The sequence below is a fragment of the Aquarana catesbeiana genome, linkage group LG03, assembly GCF_042186555.1.
Source record: "Aquarana catesbeiana isolate 2022-GZ linkage group LG03, ASM4218655v1, whole genome shotgun sequence".
Classification (NCBI taxonomy): domain Eukaryota; kingdom Metazoa; phylum Chordata; class Amphibia; order Anura; family Ranidae; genus Aquarana; species Aquarana catesbeiana.
In genome coordinates, this window is record NC_133326.1 from 12,915,956 (window position 1) to 12,921,955 (window position 6,000).

The window sequence follows — 6,000 nt, forward strand, 5'->3', positions numbered from 1 at the left end:
CAAGACGCTGGCCCCTCCCTACAAGCTGCGCTAGCGGCCTTCGACAAATTTGGAAGATTTTCTGGGGTCCGGGTCAACTGGAGCAAATCAGTTTTGTTCCCGGTTGATGCGCAGGCCAGACAGTCCGCGGTGCAGTCATGGCTGAGATGGGTGGATGAATTTATGTATTTGGGAATTAGGGTAGCGAAAGATCCCCAGTCCTTCCAACGCCTTAATATTCAACCAGTGGTGTCACGCCTTAAAGAACACTGCTCTAGGTGGGCCAGCCTGCCCCTTAATCTCCTAGGACGTATCAACGTTATGAAGATGATTTATCTCCCCAAATTTATTTATTTGTTCAGGAACTGCCCGGTGCTGCTGCCTCGTTCCCTTTTCCGGGGGCTGGACAGCTGTATTGGCTCCTTTTTGTGGAGGGGCTCCTCCCCTAGACTGGCTAGGTCGACTCTACAGCTCCCGGTGGATTTTGGGGGGTTGGCGCTGCCCAACCTGCTGATCTACTACTGGGCGGCCATATTGGTCACGGTCAGATGGTGGTTGGAACAATCTAAAGCCAATGCTGCAGTCTGCCTTGAGGCGACTGTCGTAGGGTCTCTCAAGGAATTGGGTAATTTGATATATCGGGGAGTCTCAGCATACCCCTCCTTGCCGACACCTACCAGAACTACTTTAGCGGTGTGGAGCCTAGCTAGACGGGGGTTTGTCTCCCAGGGTAGGTGGTCGCCCTTCTGTCCCTTGTGGGGGAACCCTTCCCTCCCACATTTCCGGACAATCCCGGACCCACAGGTTTGGGCTAGGTATAACATTAAATTGCTAAAGGATATTGTGGTAACCGGTTCTATCCGCTCCTTTTCAGATTTGGGTAGGTTGTTTGGCCTTCCTCGGTGGATGCTGTTCAGATACCACCAGCTGAGACACGCCTTCCGTGCGCAGTTCCCGACCCCACCGGATCTCACATCTGATGCGGTTGAGGACTTGCTGGCCCAAGAGGATCTATCCAAGCCTTTGTCTGCGCTATACTTCACTCTCATTAAGAAAGACTCTCCCAAGATGGAGATACTTTGGACTAGATGGAGTGCAGATATCCCTACTTTGGATAGGGAGTCCTACGAGGAAAGTTTTGTGGAAAGTTTCAAACTAGTGATATCCTCTAGGGACAAATTGGTACAGGCCAAATTTTTCCATAGGACATATCTCACGCCTCAGAGGTTGCACAGAATATACCCTGAAAGATCCCCGGAGTGTCCCAGATGTGGATCACCGGACAGCTCATATATACATATGTTTTGGTCCTGTCCTAGGCTGTTGGTCTATTGGTCCACAATAATGGAAGGTATTAATGCTCGTCTACAACTAGAGCTCCCATTAACCCCAGAATTAGCGCTGTTAGGCATACACGATGATGACCAGCGACCCAGATATACTAAGTTGTTGATATCATTGCTGCTATTTTATGCCAAGAAGGGGATTGTATTGAAATGGAATTCCCATAGCGCTCCTACGGTAAAGGCGTGGGAAAATTCAGTCAATGCCGTCCTACCTCTGTACAAACTGACCTATATAAGCAGAGGGTGCCCTCAGAAGTTTATGAGAGTGTGGCGTCCTTGGACGGACCCCGGATGTTAATTACATAAATGTTACAGTTTCAATGCTACACGTAATATGGTGATATTGCTGGTCTCCCTTCTCCCCCCCCCCCCTCCTCCTCTCCAGTTTCCTTCTTCCATCCCCCCCCCCCTGTTCTACTGATAGGACCAAATCAATTACTTATGATATGTACTTTATGTAATTGTTTCTTCCTGTAAGCCATGTGTGCATTATATTTGTGGCCACTCACTGTTCTGATTGACTCTATTATGTATGTCATTCTTTTTCAATAAAGACCAACCTTGTTGTTAAAAAAAAAAAGGAGAAAACTTACTTTTTTATAAGATTTTATAACAGAAACTAAGAAACTTTTTTCGTTTGTTTATAATAAAAACCCCAGCTGTGATTAAATACCACCAATAGAAAGCTCTATCTGTCTAGAAAAAATGATAACAATGCTCTATTGAGTACAGTGTTGTATGACCGCGTAATTGTCATTCAAAGTGTGAGAGCGCTGAAAGCTGAACATTGGTCTGGGGCAGGAAGGGGGTGAAAGTGCCCGGGTATTGAAGTGGTTAATAAGCTCGGTCTCTGCAGAGAGCTGACACTGACCGAGGGAACGTGGAAGAAATGGGGAGGATCCAGTTATAACAGAACTAACACTAAACAGGAGGGAGAAACCAAACCACATCAGTAAACAAGTTGTCATGGCCATTCCCTCCTTACATCAGAGTCCTTGTATAGGTTGTGGAAGGTGGGAGGGGGGAGGGGGGATAATGGAGACCAAAGGCGGCCTCGGCATCCCCAACCTGTGAAGATACACTGCGGGATGGATAAGACCTTGTAGTGGGCTAGATGTGGATGGTAGTTTGGGGAGCTCTGCTCTAAGGGATGAAGAATAAACTGTAATAATGACCTTACGCCTTTCTCCGGGTTGTGCAACCGATTCAGCGAACTCCTCATCGGGGACAATGGAGGACGAGCGCCCAGAGCCTGCAAGAGCCAGAAATAAGGGAAGTCTTCCTTCTCATTCACATCGGAATATTCCACCAATCGGGTCATTTCTTCTGCTTGTGATCTCTAAAATTACCTTCTGTGTATTTTTTTAACTGACATTTTTCACTTGATAAACTGTTGTGCTTTATATCAGGTGACATCAAAAAATGATCTCCTGGGTGTCGGCTATCAGAGAATATAAATAATGTTTGGGGGGTTTTATGGAATCTTCAGGTCTGAAATGATTTTTTTTTGTGCAAAAAAATCCTCAAAAACATCTCAGGCAGTGAAAGGGATAAATGGAGATGAAAAGATCGATGGTCTAACAATGTGGTGTATAATAATCCATTGTCTTTATTAAAGCGGGGGTCCACCTATCTATTGTTTTTTTTTTTTTTTTAGTTCATTCACAAACTTTTCTTCTCAGCATTACATACTCACATATTGTGTGTAATATGTCTGCCTGTGTCAGATTTCGTCGGAAAGAATAACTTATATTATTCACTGCAGGCGGTTTCCATCTTCATTGTGGGCATTTGAAGCCCACAAGCATTTATTTCCTGGATGTGGTGAATGCTGTGCTCCCAGCATTCACCGCTCGTTCCCGCACATGCTCAGTGGCATCCTGGGAAGCCTGAGACTAGCTCCCAGGAGTCTGGGAGAGGCTAGAGACACGCCTACTCCCACGGGAGGAGAACCAGGAAGTGCAAAGAAGAATAGAAAAATAAAAGGTAATTACGGCGATTTAAATTTTTTTAAACGGCATGTCAGCATCTAGGCAAGGAAGAGAATACATACAGATATTGTTCAAAATTTGGGTGGAAACCCGCTTTAAATACCATGTTACCACTTCAACGCCGAGAACGTTCACCCCCCTTCTGTAATGAAATGTCGCAAATAAGGAATTTTTCTTCACTGAGTTCCACCGGTGAGGCTGCACTGATAGGCTTCACTGATAGGCTGCACCGGTGAGGCTGCACTGATAGGCTTCACTGATAGGCTGCACCGGTGAGGCTGCACTGATAGGCTTCACTGATAGGCTGCACTGATAGGCTGCACCGGTGAGGCTGCACTGATAGGCTGCACCGGTGAGGCTGCACTGATAGGCTGCACCGGTGAGGCTGCTCTGATAGGCTGCACTGATAAGGCTGCACCGGTGAGGCTGCACTGATAGGCTTCACTGATAGGCTGCACCGGTGAGTAAGGATGAGCTCCGGCGTGTTCGCACAGCCCACGGGCGGAGCCCGCCAGGAAGTCGGCACTGCGCGGCGCTAATCACAGGGAGTGAGACATTTCCCGATCTCACAGCACCGACTTTCTGGCGGGCTCTGCCCGTGGGCTGTGCGAACACGCCGGAGCTCATCCTTACTGGTGAGGCTGCATTAGTGTGCACTGGTGAGGCTGTGCTGATTAGAGTTGCCACCTCATCCCTTTAATCCAGGACACATATTAATTACACAGGTTCTGTGGCTGATTAAGGTGATCATTAACCACTTCCCGCCCGGCCTATAGCAGAATGACGGCCGGGAGGTGGTTCAGTTATCCTGACTGAGTGTCATATGACGTCCAGCAGGATAACATGCCGCCACGCGCCCGCGGGGGGGAGGAGGGCACGCATCGCGGCAATCAGTGGTATGGTGTGTCAGCCTGACACACACCACTACACCGATCTCCGGCGGAGGCTCTTTACCACGTGATCAGCCGTGTCCAATCACAATGTAAACAGGAAGAGCCGGTGATCGGCTTTTCCTCGCTCTCGCCTGAAGGACGCGAGTAGAGGAGAGCCGATCGGCGGCTCTCCTGACAGGGAGGGTCCGTGCTGATTGTTTATCAGCGCAGCCCCCCCCCCCCTCAGATGCCCGCCCAGGACCACCAGGGAAGCTCCTAACATGTGGATGGCCAGGTACGTCCCCCATGGCCATCCACATTGAAAAATTAATGATCCACATATGCCAATCAGTGCCCACAAATGGGCACTGACTGGCACATCTATGGCACACTAAAAATTACTGGTGCCAAGCAATGCCACCCATCAGTGTCCATCTGTGCCACCTATCAGTGCAGCCATATCAGTGCCCGTTGTTGAAGAAGAAAACGTACTTATTTAAAAAAAATTGTAACAGAAACAAAGAAAAACTTTTTCTTTTTTTCAAATTTTTCTGTCTTTTTTTTTTTTTTTTATTTGTTTAGCAGAAAATAAAAAACTGCAGAGGGGATCAAATACCACCAAAAGAAATCTCTATTTATGGGGAAAAAAATGATAAAAAAATGTATTTTGGGTGCCTTGTTGTATGACCGCGTAATTGTCATTCAATTTGCGACAGCGCTGAAAATTTGGCCGGGGGGGGCAGGGAGGTGTAGAAGTGGCCGGTATTGAAGTGGTTAAACTCACTCGGTGCCTTATCTGCATTAAACCCGTGTAATTAATGCGTTGTCCTGGATTAAAGGGATGAGGTGAGTAACCCTAGCGTTAATGCGCACTGGTAACACTCCACTGATGACTCTGCGGGCTCTCCCGTGTGATCCGGCCGGTTATCATAGAGCTGGAAGGAGCGCCATCCGGAGACGTCTACAAAGCGTTCTCACCCCTTCTGTTACTTCCTGTTATCGGGTGACAACACTCTGTAGACCTCTCCGGATGGTGCTCCGGCGTTGTCACCCCATAACAGGAAGTAACAGAAGGGCGGCTCCTGAAAAGGGAGACATGGCCACGCCTCCACACTGCTATTGTGGCCAATAGGAATATTTGGGGTGAGGGGGGGGGCGTGTCTTGCAGCATGGAGGTGCCGGAAGCTCATCAGAGGAGAGATTCTCTTCCCTCTATAAATGTCTAATAATAAGTCCGCTTCTCACCCCTCCCCATAGAGGAGATCTCACCCCATAATACACCCGGTGCTCGGTGATCTCGGTGGGTGACCTCGGGATGTGGAGGGGGGGAGGGGACACACACGCTGTCTCTGTGTTCTACCCGGATCCCCGCATTACCTTCACCACCGACCAATCACACCTCTGACCCCGGCTCCACGCGGCAGGCGATAGGCTGACATCGCGGTCATGTGACCGGGCGGAGCCGCGAACTCACAGCATCACGTGACCCTAATGCAAGGCGGAAGCGCGCGCCGGGGGGGGGGGGATTTAAATGGGGCCCACGTGTTCCGAGAGGGGCGGGGCCTGTGTGACGATCCGCCTCACCATAGCGTCAGTGGGCGGAGCCCATTCTCTTCTACGCTGTACGATGCTGTACTGAACGCGTCCAATATTCTGACCAATCACAGGACAGCTCACCTCCTGCCAGCTCTTCTTATGGTCTCAGCAGCCCCGCCTCCACACGCACGCGTTTCGCCATCAGGAATCGCATTGTTTTTATGCCCCGTTAACGCCCCTTTTTTTTTTTTTCTTTTGGACACTTTCTGCGCATTT

The 6,000-nt window shown here is 49.1% G+C and overlaps 1 protein-coding gene across 3 annotated transcripts in view; it reads right to left on the reverse strand.

Annotated features, from left to right (window-relative positions):
* Window positions 1-5,712, reverse strand: part of LG03H15orf61 (linkage group 03 C15orf61 homolog) — a 32,348-nt gene extending 26,636 nt beyond the window's left edge. The window contains exons 1-2 of one of the 3 annotated variants that reach the window (XM_073618287.1): window positions 5,566-5,674; window positions 2,501-2,577 (exon numbers count right to left, since the gene is read on the reverse strand). The gene's annotated coding sequence lies outside the window, so the exon portion shown is untranslated. Of the gene's footprint in view, window positions 1-2,500; window positions 2,578-5,457 lie in introns of all 3 variants that reach the window. The other 2 variants (XM_073618285.1, XM_073618286.1) reach the window with 2 other exon arrangements.
* Window positions 5,713-6,000: the final 288 nt, after the last annotated feature.